The 22,770-nt window shown below is 35.6% G+C and overlaps 1 pseudogene; it reads right to left on the reverse strand.

Moving 5' to 3' along the window:
- Positions 1-18,437: 18,437 nt before the first annotated feature.
- On the reverse strand, positions 18,438-21,918 carry LOC124099598 (melanoma inhibitory activity protein 2-like; annotated as a pseudogene).
- Positions 21,919-22,770: the final 852 nt, after the last annotated feature.

Below are 22,770 nucleotides of genomic sequence, written 5' to 3' on the forward strand. Positions count from 1 at the left end.
GCCTGCTATAATTTTGAGATAATAAATTTCTGTTGTTAGCTACATAGTTTGTGGTATTTTGTTATGTAACTCCCAGGAAACTTATGTAGTCCCATTCAGGGTTGCTCTGTCATGTATCTCTTAATGATACATGGGCAGAAATAATAGATAAACCATAAAGAGATTACAAATTGAAAAAATAATTTTGGTGTTTAAAAACACACTTCCAAGAATTTCACCGAACAGTGTATAAACAATGCATAAAATTTTTCAAACATCTGTGTGGGAAAGGAACCATTCATCGCCATCTGATTTATGACAAACCAAACCCAGAAAGATTAGATGTCAAAATGTGAAATTTTGAAAGTGAGTTCTGGGGCTTTCTACTCTGAAAAGTTGCAGACACCACTCATGAAAAAAATTTTATTTTAATAAAAAAATAATACTATGTTATTCATATTATAATATGTCTTTCATTAAAGTATAATTTCTTAAATGTGAGCATAAAATTCATTTTATGGGAAAGCTTAAATACACTTCAGCTGCTTTTATCTTGTGACCCATTGAGTAATTATAAATAATAACATCATGATATTTGTGGTATTGTTTAAATATCCTAAACCTGTTGGGTTTTTCAAGTTGAAGTATTTTAATAAAATATGTAAAATTTAAATTATTTTTCAATGCTGAATAGCTGAATATATCCAATTAAAGTCATATGCAATCTCCAAATTAATAATCCAATCTTCTCAAAAAAAGATTAGTCAAATAGTATTTTTTCTGAGCCCTGAAATAAGGGAATCTGATGAGCACATTGAAGGTTTTTATATTCTAAAGTGTTAGATTATAAACCAAATCTGAAATCAATATAATTCCGGAAATTTGGGGAAGATAAAGGTTGAGAATCTTGGCAGGACAAGAAGAAGTTTCTGGTTCATTTCAGAACATCAGATCACAAGTGAAGTTTTTCTTCAATGCTCCTATTAACTTCCAATTCTTTTTATTTTTCTGATACTCCCCTTGCCAGCTTTGCTGTTTTATACCTATGCTTCCCATTTAATAGAAACTTCATGATTTATAATGCCTAACTTACTTTTTGTCTTCCTAGCTAAAAGATATCATATAATTTAGATATTGATCTTTATTTTTCTAGCATACTGTTATCATGAAGTGATCTTTTTTATGAATTAATGGGAAAAAATTACTTTCTTTTACATTGAATGTTTTCCCATTTATTGTACCATATACATAATACACACATTTCATGGTTGCACATTTGTAAAACATCTTGACTGAAATCAAGATGTAAGACACTGAATCTAGTTTTCCTAATAACAAGTAGGTTCATATTAACTGAATTGATAATTTATCATATACAAATCAGCATCATAGGAAAAAAAATCTACTATATAGCACATGCTGTGCTGATAATAGATTTTAGGCTATGGAAAACTGAGGTATTGTTTCATAGCTTTAAACATTAACTTTTATCTTATAATCTGCTCATAAGTGTCATAGTCATACTCTAAAATACTTTCCTAACATAACAATGAAGGATGGAAATTAATTCCAGTTGTGGATTTTGATTAGATGATTTTTGAAAATATATTAAAGTCTCTGAACAATTTGTAGTTTCTGAAGTTCTAATTTACATAATTATTTGGAACTTATTTTTCTTCCAGTGTGTGTGAAGAACTTATAAGTCATCATTCCCATGCTTCAACTGAGAGAAAAGAGTTAAAAAACTGAAAATAAAAAGCCTTCTTAAATACATCACAGAAATGAGATTCTATGACCAAGTGATGCTCTTAAAACTGGAAAAGTTGACAAATACAGAGAACCATAGCTTGCAAGGAACAGAAGATGCTGGAGCAGAAATGGAGGAATGGTTGAGACCCATCATTGCTTTGTGTTAGATAGCTTGAGAGCAACAAACTCCTGACAATTCAGTCTCACTGTTCATGCAGAATTGTAGCTCCAGGAGCTCTTCCAAAATTAATGGTAAAACTCTTCAAAAAAATTTCATGCTTCCAAAACAGGCAGAGAAATTCACCTGTGTGGAATATGCTCATGGTAAAGAAACCATTGTGAGAAATTTTCAGGGCATTTGTTTTTCTCTGCCTGCCCACAGAGAAAACCATTTTGTCAGAGTTTGTGACAATGTAGTGGTAGGGAAATCACTCCAGCCCCTCCTATCTTTTCTCACATCAACAGGCAGGTGTGGGGGTGGGAGGGAGTTGAGAAACTTGAGAAAATTTCAAACCACTGACAAGTGCCCACTGAACAAGGATTTATAAGTTTATTTCATGATTTTTCTCTACTCATGAATTGAGATAACTATGGTTAACATGCTACAAATTGTGAGAAATAAATTATTTGTGTCAACTTGCATAAGTGTGGTACTTAGTGTTTTAAATTTTGAAGTGAAGACATTTTTAAGATATGCTTAATATCAACAATCAGATTATTTTAATGAAGGATATAAGCCCCATTAATGTATGGGGTCTCATCAAATCAGTTAGAAGCCTCAACAATGATAACTAGTTTTCCTGGGAAAAGAATTCTATCCCAATGCTAGAACACAGAAATACTGCATGAATTTCCAGTTTGGCAGAGGTATGATGACATTCTGACTTGTGAGCTGTGACCAGTGGTTTTACTATATGTTTACAAACTCAGAAAGAGCACAATTTGAAATCTGGCAATAAAGAATTACAGGGAAGAGGTATGGGAATCCATATCTCTGAATGGGTTAAAAAATAAGAATATTTGTGAGAAAAAATAACTGTGTACTGTTATTTCATATCACAAATATTTGGGATTTTTAAAAATGTTATTTTGCAGATGTATACCCTTACTCCTCCTCATTCTATGACTCTTCTGAAGTATTAATATTTTTGGCCAGTGATCTCTTCTCTCTGGTAAGAATAATAATGATGATTATAATTATGATGATAATAATGATATCCCTTTTTTCAGTGGGTTTTGAGTTAGCTTTATTTTCTTTATACAATAATCTTACATTGAAAACACAAATTAAAACAAAAAATAAAAAATTCAAAAAATAATTTAAAAGACATTTTGTTTATTAGTTAAGAAATTTTAAAATTTTATTCAAGTCTCATTATTTATTTATTTTAGATGGAAAAAAGAAATGAATTTGAATAAAGATTATATTAATAGTATGCAAAGATAGAAGATACACAACAATATTGTTGAAAACATGGAACAAGAAAGTTGCAAAATATTATACATTAAGCAGAGAGGAAAAATACTACTTTTGTCTAAAAACTTCTAACAAGGGAATAATATAATAATTTTTAATGTTAACAAGAATTTTATTTGAAGATTCATTCGATGCTAACATGTAATTTTAGTTTATTAAATCCCATGAAGTTAGGAGTTGTTTTTCTAATTCCTTAAAAAAATTAGAATGATGCAGGGAGTAAAATTGCAAAATAAATATTGATAACATGAACCATAATGTCTGTTTTTTCATTAAAAAATCTATAGGACTATGTTTAGGACTACATTGATAAGCAAATTGTGTTCTTTTAAATTTCTAGATGATATGTGATTTTAAGTGTAAAAAATACATATTTCTCACATAGGAGAAAACCTGTTTAAAGTTGCCTAAAAAGCACAGTAAAATCAGAAATATATTTCAAAAATTAGGAATATAAACATTTTTCCAATTACAAATTTCAATGGCAGGTTAACATTTTTTATTTCTATTTAAATATAGTACAATACCTAACTTGCCTCTCTTACTTTTAGTGTTGTATTCTTCATATTTTGTTTAATAGATGCATTCCTGCTATCATGTATGTTTATATGTCTTATTTTTAATTTATCTGGTATTTACAATATCTATATAAAATATTTAGTTTTAGATTTTATTATTCTTTGATACATGTGGTGGAGGGAATTTAACATGCATTTCATGCTTAGTAAATGTTCTACAATGTAAGTCACATACCCCACCCTAAAGTCTATTCTGGAGAGATATGATTTTGTTATATGATTGAAGCTATTACCAACAATTAGCTAGGGGATGTTCTTATATACTGATAAACTTATAAAGTTTAAATTTGTTTATACATATATCTTAACATGTTAAAATATGTTCTATACAAACTTACTACAAAATTTCTCTAGGAGACATATTATTGCTCAGCAAAAGGTTTTAGAGTAGAATTCAATGGTAACACTACAGAAGTCAGGATCAGGGTAAGTGCTAAGTACTTTCTTTTGAGTATGTGAACCTATACTAGCAGCAATTACCAGTTCCCAACTGGCAACTGGCCTTGAGCAGCTCTTGGAAAATTTGGGTTAAAACTAACTATACCATTTAGTCACACATTATTTACAGATTTGGCAAAAAGTACCTGTTCCCACATCTGCATATTCCTGAAAGTTTGGGCATTGTCTTAGTTTAACTTGTATTTCTAAAACTTCTTTAGTTGTGAGACAAATAGAAAGTAATCAACAGATTTGTTTAAGAAAATTGATTCATAGTTGAATAGTGAGATAACATTTCTAAAAAAAAATTCTTAATTATTTTTAAAAATTAATTTTGATAGCATCCATTGTCTTTCAGAGTTTTGTATATATTATTTCAAGCTCTCCTAGTTTTTAAGAGTCTGGCATGAAAAATCAGCTGAAATCATTTTTGTTTACTTCTAAATATGACCAGTCATTTTTTCTAGCTGCTTTTAAAATTCTGTTTTTTTTTTTTTTTTTTTTGTAGATGCCTAATCTAATATATATATATATATATATATATATATATATATATATAATTCACACATATATGTTTGTGTGTGTATATATAATATATATATTATAATATTATATATATATATATATATATATATTATATTCAGTTTTACATGAACACAATATCCTTATTTATTTATTTTTATGTGGTCCTGAGAATTGAACCGAGTTTCTCAAATGTTCAAGGCAGGCACTCTACCACTGAGTTAGAGCCCCAGACCCAAGGTTAGGCATTTTTACAATCATGTGCCTTGGAATGGGTTTGTTATAATTTTGTATATTTGAAGTCCTGTATGCCTCCTGTATTTGATTTTCCATTTAATTTTTAAAACTTGAAATTTTTTCTCTTATTATCACATAGAAAATATATTGCATTTCTTTTTTACCTCAGAGCTCCTATAAATCCTAGATTTGACCTTTTAGTACTACCCCATATTTTTTGAAATTCTGCTCATATTCTCTTAACATCTTTTCTCTTGCCAAGATTATTTTTATTGCCTTGGTTGCCTCAATATATATTTTCAAATGACCTAGTCTGTTGGTTATGCTTTCTATTGAATTTTTAATTTGGTTTATTGATTCTTCAATTACAAGAATTTCCAATTGATTCTTCCTCAAAATCTGTATTTCCTTCTTGACAAGACCTTTCACTTCTTATATTTTCTCTCTGATTCCAATCCTTACATCATTTTTTTTTACCTCTTAGATCATCTTGTCTATGAATTTTCTAAATTCTTCCCTTGATATTTCCTGTACTGTAGTATCAGTGGAGTCTATTGTTAAATTATTCTGTTTTGTTTTGGATGTTTTTATCTCTCTTTTTTTTATTGTTTAAGTGTCTATCCATCTCTACAAATGGATCTGAAGCAGTGGGGTTTTTACTCTACCTGCTTTTATCCTGTAGGTTTCCAGTGCCTCAGAGATTAAGGGGAGTCAAATAACTGCAAAATCCTATGCATATAACACATAGAATTAAAATAAGTACTTAGTTCCTATTATGACATCTACAATGTTGATTGACACCATAAACAGAAATTGTAGGGTAAACAATTTCTATCAGTAAAGATAGTACTTAATCATGAATTTTGTCCATCGTAAACTCAAACAATTGGTATTACCTATGAGTTCCAGTGTTTTAACTGCTTCTAGAGAATTAGTGGTGGGGTCTGAAATTTTACAAACTAACCAGTGGTAAGAGAAGTTAAAAATAGTGGTAATAAAGAGGAAAGAAGAAGAAGATATCAGGATGACAAAGATTTGCAATTTCAAAATAGGGCTGATCTATAGAAAACATAGGGTGCATTGTTTTTGAGGAGGAAGAGAAGAAATAAAAGTAAAAGAAAAAATAGAGGAAGAGTGAAAGGGAGAACAATCAGTCTGGCTTATTGGTGTATCTTCTATTCATTTATAAATTTTTAAATTAGTGCATCATAGACATATACAACATTTAAATTCACCCTGATTTATTCATAGATTTACAGAGAGAATTTGGTTTGTTTCATTCTGCTGTTCATGCCTCTGTTTGTCCTCACTGCCTTCCCTATAATCCCTTCCACAGATATCTCTGCTATTTATGTTGGATTCACCCCTTTTTAATTATGTGGTCAAGTATTCACATATGAGGGGAAATATTTGACCCTTGGCTTTCTGAGTGTGGCTTATTTCACTTAGAATTGTGTTCTCATTTCATCAATTTTCCACCTAGTGCCATCATTTAATTCTTAATGACTAAGTAAAACTTTATTGTGTATATACACAGGTATTCTTTATTCATTAGTCTGTTGATGAGTATGTTACCTGGTGCTGTAGTTAGGTTATTATGAATTGTGTTGCTATAAGCACTGATGTACCTGTGTTTCTATAGTATGCTGATTTCAGACATTTGGATATTTACCAAGGAATGGGACAACCAGGTTAGATGGTGTTTGTATTCCAAATTTTGAAAGGTATTTTCATACAGTTTTCCAGGATGGCTGTACTAATTTGCAGTCCTATCAACACTGCATTAGTGTAAATTTCCCCACATATTATTCTTTTTAAAAAATTCTTTTCAACAAAGTGTATTTTGACATAGTATACATACATGGACTATAACTTTCCATTCTAGTGCTATATATACTGTGGAGTTACACAGGTTGTGTATTCATATAAGAACATAGGCATGTTATGTTTGTTTCATTCTACTGTTTTTCCTATTCCTATTTCCTCCTTTCCCTTTATCCTACTATGTCTATTCCAATAAGCTTTATTCTTCCTTTCCACCTAAATGTTCTCTCAGATATGTGGATCCCCCCACATTACTCTTGATAATTGTTATTTTGAGTGGAGTGAGATAAAATCTCCATGTAGTTCTTTTTGAATCTAATAGCTTTATTGAAGTATAGGGAAAGAGTGAGGGCACAACAATAACAGACTTTGTCTTCCTTGTAGTTTTGATTTGCATTTCCCTGATTCCTAGAGATGTTGAATATATATATGCCACTTGTATTTCTTCTTTTAAGTAATGTCTTGTTTAGATTTTGTGCCTAATTAGTAATTCATTTTTTAAATCTTTTTTTTATTCTGTACATTAATTTTCTGAGATTCAGATGAAAAATATTTTCTCATATTGGTAGGCTCTCTGTTTACATTCTTGTTTCCTTTGTTGTGCAGAAGTTTTGAAATTTGATCTTATTTCACTTATTTACTCTTAGTTTTATTTCTTGTGCTTTAGAAGTCTTGTTAAGGAAGTTGATAATTTTGTCAATAAGTTGGAGTGTTAGGCCTACATTTTCTTTAAGCAACTGTAGAGTTTCTGGTTTAATTCCTACGTCTTTGATCCCCTTGGATTTGGCTTTTTTGCAGGGTGAGACAGATAAAGTTTTATGTTTTTCTACATATGAATATCCAGTTTTTATAGCAGCACTTGTAAAAAAAAGTTTCTGTTTTTTTCCAACATATATTTTTGGCCCCCTTGTTGCAAATCAGGCACTGTATCTTTGTGGATCTGTCTGTATTTTCTATTCCATTGGTCTTCAGGTATGTTTTGGTGCCAACATAATTCTGTTTTTTCTTTTTTTATAAAGCTCTGTGACATAATTGAATATCTGGTACTGTGAAGCTCTCAGCATCACTCTTCTGGTTCAGAATACATTTGGCTATTCTATTTCACTTCTGGGTCAAAATGAAGTTGAGAATGTGTTTTGTCTGTGTGTTGTGAAGGATATCATTAATATTTTGATTGGGATTGTACTGAGTCTGTTCACTGGTTAAGGTAATATGATCATTTAGATAATACTAATTTTGTTTATTCAAGAACATTAGAAGTATTTCCACTTCTACAGGTTGTCCTCAACTTGTTTCTATTCACCATTTTATAATTTTCATTGTTGAAGATTTTTATCTCCTAGGTTAGATATTTTACCAAGTATTTATTTTTTAGGGTTTTGTGAATAAAATATTCTCCCCAATTGTTTTGAAGCAGGTTTGTTTTTGCAATATAGGAATGCAATTGATTTATGTATTATGTTCTTGTATCACTCCTTTAGTAGATTTGTTATCAACACTATAAATTTTCTGATGGAGCATTTTAAATCATCTAAGTAAAATGTTCATGTCATCAGTACACAGAGGCAACTGGACTTCTTCTTTCCTATGTGTATGCCATTAGATTTCTTCTCTTGCCTGTTTGCTCTGGCTAGGGATTCAAGGAGTGGTGAAAGTTTACTTCCTTGTTTTGTTTTTATTTTTAGAAAAAAAATCAACTTTTTAAATTTAGTTTGATGTTGGCATTTGGTTTCTCACATACAGCTTTTACAATTTTGAAGAAATGTCCTTCTATCACGAGTTCCTCTTGTTTTAAATATGAATGAGTGCTGAGTGTTGTAAACAGGCTTTTCTGAGTCTATTGATTATCTCATGGGATTTTTGTACTTAAATATGTTTTTACAGTAACTTGTGTATATGTGTGTGTGCATATGTATATATACATATACATGTAATTAAATTTTTTTTTTTTTGGTATTGGGGATTCAACCAAGGTATGGTTTGCCAATTAGGTTCATATGCCACTATCCACTTTTTAATCTTTTCCATATTTTTGTTAATGCATTATAGTTTTACAGAGCAATGATATTTATTGTTATACATTTACATATAAATCTATTATAAAAATAAGCAATATCATTCCACAGTGTTTCCCTTTCCTCTTTCTTTCCCTCCTCCAGGTCCTTTTACTCCTTTTTATTTCTTCTTCTTAGATATATGTGACAGCAGAGTACATTTGGAGATATTATACATACATGGAATATACCTTATTCTAATTAGGTCTCATTTATGTGGTTGTACATGGTATGGAATTTCACAGGTCATGTGTTCATATATAAACATAAGAAAGTTATGTCCAATTCATTCTAATATCTTTCCTATTATCATGCTCTTCCCTTATCTTCATTCCCCTTTATCCACTCCAATAAACTTCTGTTTTTCCCTCCCCATTCCTTATTGTGTATTAGCATCCACATATAAAAGAAAATATTTGGCCTTTGTTTCTTGGGACTGACAAATTTTTCTTAGCTTGACAGTCCCTACTTCCATCAATTTACTGGCAAATGCCTTAATTTGACTTTTCTTTAAGGCTGAGTAATTTTCCATTGTGTGTGTGTGTGTGTGTGTGTGTGTGTGTGTGTATCTCCACATATTCTTTTGGATATTTGATTTTAAGAGAGACTAGAGTGAAAGGTCAGGAGCTTGGAAGAGGAAAGTTATTGGTATGGTTCTGCAATTCCCAGGTGTCTTCATGGAGAATAAAATTGATGCTTCGACCCCAGGCCATCTGTTCAAGACTAGAACAGTGTATCTCAAATAGGGTGCAAGACAGTCACTTGGAGAGCTCACTCAAACTCAGACTTCTGGGCCTCAACTCAGAGTGTCTGACTCAGGCACAAGGGGTGGGCCTGAGCTTCTGTATTTCTTATAAGCCCCCAGGGTTTGCTAATGTTCCTGGTCTACACACTTCGAACTGATGGTCCTTGTCTAGAAATTTCAGGGGCAATGAAGGTGACATAAGGTCCTCTTTGGGTGCAGTCTTTACCTTCTTTCCCTGCCTCTTTTCCCAGTGCCCTACCTGTAGCTCCTACTTAGATTACACCTGCATATTTCCATGATAAAATGGGGCACTTGGGATCCTCCATTCTAATGGGCCTTTCTCATTTGCAGATCTTTTCCCTGAAGACTGCAAGCCCTACCTCTCTACTTCAACAACTGTCTACATATTAGTTTTTAGAATCTCATCTTTTGGATTGTTGATTTCCATGTGAATTTCAGAATATAATTTACTCTTAGAATTCCATACTGAGTTTTCATGATATTTTATCCAGAACTTTGTGGACACAGGATGTTGCTGACCACTTGGAATTCCTCTTTTTCCCTTTAATGACAGGAAGCTACCAGTCTGGGACTAACCCCTCTACTGAGTGTTAAGGAGGAGCCAAACATATGGGCCCTACTCTGAAAAATAATACTTACTGGGTGTCTTAAAAAATCAAGTTACTGTAACACAGTTGTGGAGTCTAGGAGTCCAAACTGAATTATTATAAGGTATATGCTCTGAAAAGTCTAGGGGAAATTTTTCCTTGATTCCTCTAGCTTTCAGTGGTTGTGGGGAATCCTTGGCATACCTTCACATGGGCACTCATCTCTCCTTTTTCGGTCACCATTATCACATGGTGTTCTCTCTGCACAGGTATACTTTTCCAAATTTTCCTTTTCTAAGGTGATGAGTCATCAGATTATAGCCCACTCTAATTGACTATGGCCTCATATAACATTTTCATGCACAAAAACCTCATTTTCAGATGATGTAATAAGCTGATGTGCTGGAAAGGACATGAAAATTCAACCCAGAGCATGTACTGAGCACTTAATGTGTTCTATTTCCTGTGTTTCTCATGGCAGCACTGTGAGGTATAAACAGGCATCACTCACACTGAATAAACTATGATATGAAACTCAGTAAAGTTGTGGTCCATCCAGAAGCACATGGAACCCATAAGATTGTAGTCACAGTGTAGCTGTAGCATAGGTCCACCTGTCCCTTGAAAGAATAATTCTGTACCCCCTGCATCTCTGTAGACATGATACTGCTTCCCAGAAATGGTCCTAGAGTACTACAAAAGATTCCAAATCTTTTTAGTATCTGCCTCTTTGAGAATCTTAGAGCAGGAATTGATGCATAAAATCAAATTGCTCAAATTTACTCATCATTTATCCCCAAAGTTACAATATTACTCTTCTAAATTTAGAATACTAGAATTTCATTGAACATCCTATACAGGTTTATAGTATGAAATTTTTAAATTAATTTTCTTCACTATTTTTAGATATATAAATGACAGAAGAGTGAATTCTGAAATACTATATATACATAGAATATAGCATATAACTTATTCTAATAAGGATCCTATTCTTATGGTTGTATATGATATGGGGTTTCACTGTGTGTATATTCATAGATGAACATAGGAAAGTTATGTTTGATTCATTCTGTCTTTTCTATTCCCATTTCCCCACCTTCCTTTTATTCCTCTTTGTCTAATTCAATCAACTTTTCTCACATCCTTGTAAACATGTTCTATTACTTGTACTCTTGATAATTGCCATTCCAACTGGTGTGAGATGGAATGGCAGTGTAGTTTTAATTTGCATTTCTCTAATTTGTAGTGATGTTGAACATTTATTTCATATATTTGTTGGCCATTTGCATTTCTTTTATGATGTGCCTGTTCATTTCCTTTGCCCATTTGGTGATTGGAATATTTGTTTGTACTGTGTTAAGTTTTATGATTTCTTTATATATCCTGGAGATGAACGCTAAACCTGATGTGAAGGTGCAACAATTTTTCTCGCATTGTAAGTTCTCTTCACATTCTTGATTGTTTTCTTTTCTGTGAGGAAGATTTTTAGATGGGAAACTCATGTAACTCTTGAAGCAATTCAATGATAAGTGAAATATGGAAACCAAAATATAACTTACATGTGTGTCATGCTCATTTAAAGAGCCATAATACAGTCAAGAGATAAAGGCAGTGATAATCCTATTTAAAATCATGAATGTAGGTTCACAAAATGTAGGCCCTTTAACCAAACCCCAGTGTCAGTAAGTCATAGAGTACAGATAGAAACCTAGTTCTCCTCTGTTATTTGTGTTTTCCCTGAGGCAATCTGCTGTAACAGGCCAAACAATCTAATAAATTCAGTTTGTTTGAATAGACATAATAAGACATTCTTATTAAAACCCACCAGTCAAGATAATATGATGGTTTAACATTATGTCCTCTTTGCCAGTGTTAGATGTTGATGATTTAAAATATTGTTTAGCATTCATCACAGATTTTCTAAACACAGAAATTTGGGTGGGTAAAGTAGGGGGAGAAGCTCTGCTAATGATCATATAAAATAATAAATTGATTCATTCAAAAGTTGACAGATGTCACTGAAGGGTGTTAGAACAATCAGTGAAAGAAGCTCAAAAAACTCAGTGAGAAGTAAGCCTGCATTCTCATTTAAATTGATACATATACATATAAATGTAGTAATACAAACTGCCATTTGTTTTGCCTGCTTTATTTCCCCTTGTATTTCTTTACTTCAGAAGAAATGATTAAAGAAGAAAATGCATAAAAGTACACAGGAACAGATAAGAGAAGCAAAATCCTTAGACAACAGGCATATGGAAAAGTAAGTAAAAAGGGTCTTCTTTCCTGTACCTTATACCTAGGAATAATTTTATTGTGCTTCAGAGTAACAGATTTATAACTAGACAGGGCTCTTCTGTGAATTTCTCCACTGATTAACTTTCCAAATGATCACTAAATTTAATAGAGCTCAATCAGGGGGTACTTCAATAATAGTTTAGGCACATGCAGTGCCTTCTAGATAAAAAGATAAGAGCTTAGGAGATAGTTAAAGCACCACTATGTGAATTGGCCAAGATCCTTAATTCAGATCACATGGTGAAAACAAAGCTTGTGTCCTGGAGGCACCTGACCTTTGTACAACAGCTGGCAAATAGTTTCCTCCTAAGAGTTGAAAGAATGTTGGGAGTTCATTTTGAAGTGTGAGGTTCCAGATTAGTTGGTATAATGATCCGTTGTTTCAAGAAGATAAAGATGGTCTGCTTCTGCACCCTGGAAGTGGTGCATCAAGAGTTATGTGGGCTCATGATTCTTTACACTCTTTACAAAATGTGTGAGCACTTTGTAAGCTTGTTGAAAACTTATGGAAGTAAATACCATGCCTTACTGTACCTTTTGATCACTGGCACCCTGCAGAGTTGCTATGGGTATAAGCATTCCATTATCAGTGTTTCTTCACAAACCACTATCTGTATAAAAAAGATTACTCTGAAAATAGAATAATTTGTTGAAACAGGAGCCTTTAGACATGATGTAACAGGCAGTTTTAAAAAAAAGAATTTGGTGTCATCATCAGTGATAGAGAAGACTTGCAGACTCCAGGTGTTACCAGACCCAAGTCCAGGCACCTCATCACTGGAAAACCAGTAGTCAAAAGATGTGAATTAGTGGGAAAGAAATCAGGTTTACTGAAGGTCCAGCACACTGTGGGATTGTGGGGCTGTCATCTTCATAGTGCCCTCTTGGGGATCTCAGGGACACAAAGGGTTTTTATAAGGACAGAAAGATGGGATTGTGAGGTACTGGGAGGGAAGGTTTCTCTTAGCAGGATTTTTGTCATCCAGGGTGTGTCTCCTTTTCTTCATTTTTGAATGGACCATCAAAATGGAGCTTGACTTTCCAGGGCTAGTACAGGTACTTTCTTTAAATAGACAAATTTATTTCTTCATGTAAAAAGTCACAGAAATTTACTTGCTTTGTGTTGATATATAACTAAAGACTAAGAAGAGGCATAACACATTTGATTTTATCTGAGGATCACCAGATGTTCTGGGTTTTTTAAAGGTGGTTATTTAATTAGAGTGCCATGTGAGGGACAGATAAGCCTAATAGCCCACTTTATTTCATGAGTGATCCCACTCACAGGGCAGGCGGTCATTGTTTGTGGTGATGGTAAGATCATCGATGTCTGCCTTTCCCTTCTCAGGATGACTGCTCAGCTAGAACCTTCCATCAAATACTCACTCTCCATTCTTCTTCCTCCCTTTCTTCTTCTGGGAGAGAGATGCTAGTCTACATAGTAGAAAAACAAAACAAAATAAAAAATACAATAAAGATTGTCCTGAGTTTATGAAATGTATCATTTTGTTATCTTTCATTTGCAAATCACAGAAAATCCAATTAAAACAGGTTTAGACAAACAATAAGGAATAATATTTTGTATAGCTGAAGTATTCAGGGGAAGAGTGGACTGCAGATCCAGTAGCATCTAGGGACTCATCAGGGTACAATTTCTCTTCACTTTCAGTTTTGCCTTCTACCGTGTGTGTCCCATGGTCAGACAGGCTCTTCCCTCATGGAAGCAGCTCCAGCCTCACATCCCTCTGGGTTTAGAGCCAGAAGAACAGAACTTTCCTCAGGGAGTTATCCAGGCCTAGATGTGTTCTAATCTTATCCTGAGTGGAAGTGGAGGGGGCCTGGGTCTTCTGAATTCAGTCCTTCTTAGGCACTTATCTGCAGAAATGGCAGTGCACACAGTGGCAAGGTGACGAGCAAGTCCACTGCAGTATTCATGGACATGGGGGAGGCTGTCACTGCCAGCCTGGGAAGCAGCAGGTGAGAGGAGGAGGTGCTGTGTTCAACTGATGGCAGGTTTTTCATATGTCTCCAGGAAACCATTTCAGGGCTTTAGACTGATAGCACTGGGGAGAACAGAAATTTAATGAAGCCTCTCTTACAGACCTTCAGGTGGACGAGCAGAACCAGCACAAAACCTACTCCTGCTGTGAATTTCACCTTCCGTTAGATTTGTGCATGGCAGTGCCACTCTTCAAGGCCACTGGGCTTATTTTCTGTGGGCTCTGAGGTCACATGGCCATTCCCCTAAAAACTCCTCTGGTTGGAATTCTGTGGCTGACTCACTACCTTCCTCCTCCTCAATACCCATGATGCATTATGTACAGAGGATTTGCAAATGTGAAAATATGTGCAGACACCATGGAGAGCAGTGTGAAGGTTCTTTGGAAGAATAAAAATAGAACAACCATATGGCCCAGAAAGACCTCTTTTGTGTACATTTAAAAGAAATCAGCATGTGGAAGAGATGTCTGTACTCATGGGTTTGCTGCAACACCCTTCACAATAGGAAGGGACAGAATCCATCTTAATTTCCTGTGGGTGAATGGATGGATGGATAATCAAATTGGCAGGTGGCATGTGGAATATTATTCAACCCCAAAAAGGAAGGAGATGCCAGCACTTTCAGTAACTTGAGTGATCGTAGAGGACACTGTGCTGAATTACACAAGCCAGGCACAGAGAAATCTGGCACAACCTCACTTACATGGGCAATCTAAAAATGTAAACTTACAGAGGCTGAGAATAAAGGGTGGTCAACATGGGTGAGGGTGAAAAATAGGTGTTGGTCAAAGCTACATGGGCACATGTATGCCAGGTGAGTGAGACCTAGAGATCTGCACCCTAAGTGCATGTAGTAAAGAATGTTGTCTTTTGCCCTTTAAAACCTGTTCAGAGGACAGCTCTCTGGTTAAGTATTTTTGCATTACAAAGCAAATCTCACAGGGGAGCGTGAGGAAATGGCAGGAGGCCTTGTGGCCCCAGGGTGTTCCGGGTGTGTGTAGTGGCCAGCCCACTGAGGTGCCATCAGATAGAAGGAATTATTTGTTTTTATTGTGCCTCCTACTAAGGCAGGGGTCATGAAGTGGCAGTGAAGGTGGCTTCTCCAGGGGCCAGGAGGCATCTCTTCCACCTGAGCTCCTAAGTGGACTCAGCTGCTCAGGCTGAACCCTTTCCACCTGCCCGAACCCTCCTCACTGCCTGCAGCTGTGGGAGATGTGCTGCACATGCACATAGATCTTTGGCCAAGGGGCAAGGACTGGGAATGTAGCCCTGCCCTGCTCTTCAGTCCACAATGGAATTTGAAGGAGGGTCCCGGGACTGGCTGCTGCCCTCCTCTTCTGCTCTGCTTTTCTACTCTGTTCTACTTGTTTTTATCATAAGTAGATTAGTAACAAATCCCCTGTTTTTTGTTTGTTTGTTTGTTTTTGTTTTGTTTTGGGTTTTTTGTTTGTTTGTTTTTGGTTTTTTTTTTTTTTGTGTGTGTGTGTGTGTGTGTGTGATAGGATGGCCTTAGGCCTCAGCCTAAGCAACTCCATTTTGAAAAACCTGCAGTTTCACCAGGCACACCCACAGGTCCCTCCAGTATAGCCTCAAACAATTTCTTTCCCTTACCCTGATAAAGAGAGTGAAGCCCCTCGCAGGCTGTCCTCACCTGATAAGAGGGAAAGGCGAGAAGATCAGGGTGGAGACCACAAAACCAGATGTTTCTGACCCCAGGGAGAATGATGTCACTGAGAAATCTGGTGGTAGCTGATAAGGATTGAAAGGGAGGTTAAAAAAAAAATTAGTATAAGTGATAAAGCAAATGAACCGGGATTCAGCCAGCCAAAAAATGAAATCCCAGTGTCAATGGAGATCATCTGGATGTCTGGACTTTCCCCCTGTCTGGAGGTAACAAGGCTCTTTTTCCTTCCCAGTGAGTTGCTGCCAGACATAGCTAGTGGGGCGGGAGCAATATATCCCTGCTCAGAAATGACAACACCATCCCACAGCACAGCAACACTGGGGACTCGTGAACCTATAATGAGGCACCTCTGCCCCTCAGTTGAGGGTGTTTCTAGTGGAAGTGCAGTGGGCAACTTGAACTCCACCCAAATCTATCAGTGATGAGCTTGCATTGAGAAAGCTGGACTTCCTCCTCCATTGGGTGAAAATGGAATGTGCCTCTCACCTCCCAAAGGAGTGGTACCAATGCAACCAATGGAAATAGAGGAAGTTGGTGCCTGCATCTTCATGATGGAGTGTTAACCCTCTGGTTTCTTATAGAAGTTGCAAGGTTTCTATTCTAATTCCCAAGTTTTTGGTTCATTTAGACTTGACTTTTGTGCAGGGTTAGAGACAGGGGTCTAGTTTCATTCTTCTACATATGCACATCCAGTTTTCCCAGCACCATTTATTCACATGGACACAGAAGGATGGGCATGAGGGCTCACTGAAAGTGGAGTCCTCAAGGCATGAGGCACAGAGACAGCCCAGCCTCTGGAAGCACAGGCTGTACCTATAGCTTCAGGTGTGCACTGTACAGTAAGCCGGGAAGGATGGAGAGAGCAAACCTGTCACTGAGGGGCTTTCATGGCTCCTTATCCTGAAGAGCAAATCATGTACGAATTTTTGCAGAAAACCCTTATGTATATGGTCAATATTATGATGTGCTGAGGCATCACCAAGAATGAATGGGCATGTGAGAACAGAAAATAATGGAGTCAGACTCCCTACATCACTTCATACACACACAAACACACACCCTCAAAATATATCACAGAACTCAATACAAAATTAAAATTACAGACTCCTAAAAAATAGGAATACGTTATTTTGCTCTTACATTTAGAAGTGGCTACTAATTTAAGGCATTAGCTATGCAACAAAAGAAGTAATAAGTAAATTAAACTTTATTGAAAATTATAGCTTTTGAGCATCAAAGAATGCACTAAGAAATTGAATTGACAACTCGTAGAATGGAAGAAAATATTTGCAAATCATAGATTATAACTCAGAACTGATTGTTACCCCAAATATAGAAAGAACTGTTACAACTAAACAACAAAGAAAATCCGATAAAAAAGTATCCAAAGACTTGAATATGCACCTCTCTAAAGATCATTATGTTTGAAAAGTAGCCATCATTTATCATTTATCATTAAGGAATTGCAAATCAAAGTCATAACAAGAGAACACTTTATGAGTAGAAGGATGGCTACAATCAATGACATGGACAATGACATATGTCCTCAGGGACAAGGATACACTGTGACCTGGTGAAGAAATGTAAAAGATGTGCCTGCTTTCTAGCACAGTCTGGAAACTCCTTCCATGTTAAACACAGACTTACTAAATGACCCAGCAATACCACTCCTAGGTGTACAACCAAGAGAAACAAAGTTATATGAGTGTTCACAGCAGCATTATTCAAAAAGCCAAAAAGAACAAGTGACTAAGTCAACTAACAAAATAGTTTAATAAATAAGGCATGTCCATCTAATGGAATGTTGTTCTGCAATAGAAAGGAATGAAGTACTGATTACATGCTATGACATGAATGAACCTTGAAAATATTATGCCAACTCAAAGAAGCCAGTCACAAAAAGACAGGGTCTCACTAAGTTGTTTAAGGCACTGATTTTATCCTTGATGAAGGAAGGGCCACTTGGCACTTTGTCCCCCATGCAGATAGCCACACACTTCTCCAGGCACAGTTAGAAACATGCTTACTGAAAAGTTCCTGGGAGAAGCCAGGTTTCACAGCATGCTTTGCATGGTCTTCTCCCAAGTTCCTTGATGCCACAATTCCTTTCAACATCTGTTTCTCTTCTAGGTCCTCCAGACAGAAGGAAGCATCTTCTGGAATATTCCTTGTCATGCTATGCCATTACCCTGCCCAGAATTTTCCATTCTTGCCTTCCTCTGGACCTCACCAGAGAGTCACTTTCAAGGTTGCTCAGGGCAGAGCACACTACTCTCAGGGAGCACGCCCTGCAGCTCAGAAGATGCTCTCCTTAGAGACATGGGATAATGGAAGAAAGGGGACTCAGGAAAAAGTGCATCATGTAATTTATATCGGAGAATTTTTCTATGGAAACATAAAATATATTCATATTTTGAAAAGAGGTTTACATGTTCCAAAGGAATTGTCATTTCTTATTTCCAGGAATCTGTCACTTTAAAACTGTAACAATAGGAGGCCACGTTTGTCATATTTTTGACCTTCATAAAGATGTATGTTGAAAAAGAAGTTGCATGTTGTCCTCTGACCCAATATTAATATAGCTAATGCCATAATGACTCATTCAACCAAAATTTCGGCAAGGATTTATGAACAACAGCATGCCATCACCAACCAAGCCCTCCCAAATGAATCCTCAAATGGACACCTCACCAGGCTGGATATCCTGGGATGTGGCACCATCTAAAACACCTATTGAAATTAGGCCACCTGCCATCCTTACTGAGAACCCACCTGTCTGTTTTCCTTTAGACCCATAGTTCCCTCACTGGTACCCCTGAGTCATTTATTTTCCATTTTACATGTTTGATTGTGGTTAAAATATACATTACATGAAATATGCTATGTTAACCATTTTTAAAAATATTTTTAGTTTAAGATAGACATAATACCTTTTTTTTTTTTATATGTGGTGCTGAGGCTTGAACCCAAGTCCTCACATGTTCTAGTGAGTGCTCTATCACTGAGTTACAAACCCAGCCCTCATTTTTTAAACATACAATCCTTTTACTCAATATGAATACTCTAATCCATAGCATATTTGAGGAATATTGATATCTCTGAGTGTATAAATTTAATTCATTTCAACAAAATTCTACCATACCCATTTCCTCTATTGTAGAAGAGTAGATGCTCGCCAAGTGCAAGGAAATATTTCAGGCCTTTGGTAAAACCACTATAGAATCAAAGAATCCCTGTAATAAATACAACATTAGAAAATAATTCAGGTCTAATTGTTATTGGTTATATATTTTTGGCTTTTATTTGTTTAATAATGGAGAAATTCTCATTTTCTTTTAGATTATTGTTAATGGTTATTAAAATATAATCATGAGCTGGGGTAGTGGCTCAGTGGCAGAACTCCTGCCTAGCATGTGTGAGGCACTGGGTTTGAGTCTCTGTACTACATATAAATAAGTGAATAAAGTAAAGGTCTATCAACAACTAAAAAAAAGTTTATAAATAAAACACTTAATCATATACCTATTAGTTTCACTTCCTTGTACTATATTTCTCCACATCAGTCATATAAAAAAGACTATTTCTTTAATTATGACAGCTCAAATATCAAGAAGAGGATTCTTCTTAGTCATGGGAATTTTGATTTTTATAATAACAGCCCAAATATTTAGGTAAAGTACATATAAGTATGTACTGTATATATTTTTGTGATGCTCCATGAATGTTTCCTGGAGGAGGTGGAGGAAGAAGAGTTTCTCTTCTCATGAACGGACTCCTTGGATCCACAGAAAACAATGGACCTCTGATTGGAGGGTAAGATGAGAAAGAAAAGCCAGAGCCAGTTTCTTGGTTTTCAGCAGGGAGAGATGAATCAGGTACATTCGAATCACCTAGATCAACTTTGGTATCATTTCTACTAGATTCCATTTCTGAATATGTAGGCCCATCCATTTTCTTGCCTTTGTAAAGGAAGATGTGGATCAGAATATGGTTATCCTGGTGAAGGGATCAATATCCTATGGGCCTGTTCCCATCAATGTTCCAGGGGCCGTATATCAGAAGGTGTTCTCTGAGGATATGTTGACTTATCACAGTTTGATTCTCGTCTTTCATTGCTAGTTGGATGGTCCAGAGGATTCTCTGGGCCCCTTGAGCCTCTTTCTCCTCCTTCTGGCACCAAAGTTGAGGGTATGAGTGTACCCTTCTTTTCCAAATGAGAAGGTCTTATTTCACATGAAGGTTGACCCAATGGTGAGGGACCATTTGGAGAATTCTCTTTGCCAAAGGCTGTATTTGAAGCATCAAGCACAGAAGGATCTTTTTTCTACAAGCTTAAATTATAACTCTATTTCAGTTAATTTTTGTATATTGTGAGCATTTTTTCCTTAAATTATTGAGGTATCTTTCAGCACTCCTAGCTGCCAACTCATTACCATGAGCTTTTTTTCTCATAGTAAATAATGTGCCCCTGATAAAAACAAAGGGTTCTCTCCAATTCTTCTTCAAGATCTTTTGATCGCTTTCTATTGGTCTCCAGCAGTTTAGTTGTATGGCTGATCATTTTTTCCTCTTTGAAAAGTTTCTCTTATTGCTCTACCTGGTAATTTTTCTCTCCTATGTTTTTTGTATTTTCATTACATTTTCTTGATATAATTCCATCATGACTTTAAGTTTCTGCTGAAGATTCTGATTCTCACTTTCAAACTGTGTATGTTCTGCTTGCAAAGATGCTTGTTCTGTCTTAAGATGTTTAATATGTTCTATCAGGTCTTCCTCTGTTTCAATTACTTCAGATAATAAAGTAAAAATTTGATTTCTGTCTCTTTCTAAGGTTTTAAAAGAGGCCTTTAACTTCGCATCATAAACCAGTGTCTTCCAAGACCCTTTTGGCTGATCTTCTAAGTGAGCACTAATTTCTGATTCACTCTTCAATTCCAATTACAAGTAACCATCATCTGTTAGGACTCTTTCAAGCATGGGAGCCCAATCTTTTATCTGCAGTAAGTGTTCAGTCAGAGAATTAATGTGATTTTTTGTCTCCTAAAACTTGTTCTGCATGTACTTTAGAGTGTTCAAATATAATTTTATGTTTAGTAAGGCAATTCACTTTTTCTTTCCATACTTCAACTTCTTGTAAAAGCTGTTTATGACTTTTCTGAAGTCATTCAAAGCCTCTTTTATTGCTACTGTAATTCTTTCTTTATTCATTTGAAATATTGTCAAGGTTGTTTTAGCTTCAGGTATTTGTGATTTAAGGGATTTTGATTCATCTTCTAGGGACTTAATCCTTTTTGATATATCCACCATCAATTTATCCTGTTGAGAATATTTAGTTTTCTCTTCTTTTAGCTCATTTTATAGAAAGAGTATTTCATCCTCAAGTTTAGACATGGACCTCTCCAGGATTTCATATATTGCCTCCAAGTTTTCTGTTTTTACTGACTCCTTCACCAAAATGACATCCTTTAATGGTGACTCTAAGCCTTCATACTCTTTTTGAACAAGGTTAACATTTTCAAGTAATTGACATTGTTCTTGAATTAATCCAAAAAGTTTTAGAGCAAGTTTTTTTTTTTTTTTTTTTTTTTTTAATCTTCTCATGTAATGCCTGCTTCTCACAGACTGACACCTTCTCCACAAAAACAAGAGAACAACAAAATATCCAATAGCTGTACATATCACCAACTCCCATGGACAGCCATAAGGACTAGGGTGTGTTTCCATGTCTTCAGTCAAGGTAGACCACAACCCTACTTACTTCTTCCAGGACCACCCCCAAGTAAGGCTGAGAGACAGCTGTTGCCTCTCCATCATGCTAAGGCTACTTTGGCTATTCCCTCCACAACCATACAATCCCCAGCCATGCCAAAATAGGCTGTGAACACTCAGGCCTTTGGTCAGGAGAAAACCTGCACCAGGCAATGGAGCAGACCATTTTGTACCAGTGAGTGGTAGGGAGGGGCTGTGGGCATGGGCATGGGCATCCCTGGTCATGGGATCTCAGGGACCTAGCACACTTACACTGCCTGTCATGGAAGTCTTGGTCCCTCCACTATGCTATAAATTCTGAACCAGTGAAGGTTCAAGACAGTCCTAATCAAGCCAGAGAGAAGTCCTCTCCAGGTCACGCACCCATTGATTTGGTTTAGGCCAGGCTAAGGCAGAATTTATTATGTGCCATTCTATATAGTCATAATATCACCCAGGTTGATGTAACTAAAATTCCACAGCTCTGTAAATTTTTTAAAGAGTTAGTACACCATATATTTATATTTATACCACTTGCCCTTTTGTTTTAATTACTCATTCCTTTCCCTCCCCTCCTGTCCCCTCTCTTTATCCTTCCTTCCATTCTTCTTTCTCCCTTTCCTTTTCTTTCAGTGTTGGGGGTTAAACTTCAGGGCCATGTACATGCTGAGAAAGCTCTCTACCACTGAGCTACATCTTCAGCCTTGTTGATAATTTCTACAGAAGTCATCTGAATTATTCCATAGAAAAACTCTTGTGTTAGACATTTGAAAAATAATTTGAGAAGAGTTGCAAACATTGGAATAAGTCAGTTTTGATAAGTTGTTT

This window comes from Marmota monax, unplaced genomic scaffold (genome assembly GCF_021218885.2).
Source record: "Marmota monax isolate L192 unplaced genomic scaffold, Marmota_monax_Labrador192_F-V1.1 WCK01_AAM20220418_F8-fsc00681, whole genome shotgun sequence".
Lineage (NCBI taxonomy): Eukaryota > Metazoa > Chordata > Mammalia > Rodentia > Sciuridae > Marmota > Marmota monax.